At 46.6% G+C, this 552-nt stretch overlaps 1 protein-coding gene across 1 annotated transcript in view; it reads left to right on the forward strand.

Moving 5' to 3' along the window:
* Nucleotides 1–552, forward strand: part of LOC108801165 (semaphorin-3F-like) — a 25,912-nt gene that overhangs the window by 16,309 nt on the left and 9,051 nt on the right. The gene's annotated exons all lie outside the window — the stretch shown is intronic.

Raw genomic sequence — 552 nt, forward strand, 5'->3', positions numbered from 1 at the left:
TGAGAGAAGATCGAATCTCTGTGCATGAGCGGGGGGGGAGGGGGGGGCAGTCTGTGTGTATGTCATCACATGGAGACACATGCAAGTATGTCCTGTTGCACTCCTTAACCGAATCAAAACCACCCGTGGTGCTTGAAGTGACCGCGGGTGGCACTGTGCAATATCACAAAGTCCAGCATTGGTGCTGGTGACATTTTTGGACTTTGTCATCACATGGAAACACATTTTTAACTACCTTGTCTAGAGGGTGACCACACTGCTGTGCAAATTCAGTGCAAAACAAGCAGCGTTGTCGCCCTGTTACAGGAAGTGGAAAGATGAGGGATTTACTGGCGGGATCGATATGAAACTATGTGACGGGGGGACTCGGATAAACAAAAAAACGAAGGCTATTGTTTATATTATACAGTATACTAGGGCTGTGGAAATTAAAGATTCATTTCTCGATCAATCGTTAAACTTTTTGATCGATTAAAATAATTTTGATCGCTAATTAAAACACTCCCCTCTCCGCCGGCTTCCGGGAGTCCCGTCGGCGATCCTCCCCTCCCT

This window comes from Nanorana parkeri, unplaced genomic scaffold (genome assembly GCF_000935625.1).
Source record: "Nanorana parkeri isolate BGI_ZX_2015 unplaced genomic scaffold, ASM93562v1 scaffold2236, whole genome shotgun sequence".
Lineage (NCBI taxonomy): Eukaryota > Metazoa > Chordata > Amphibia > Anura > Dicroglossidae > Nanorana > Nanorana parkeri.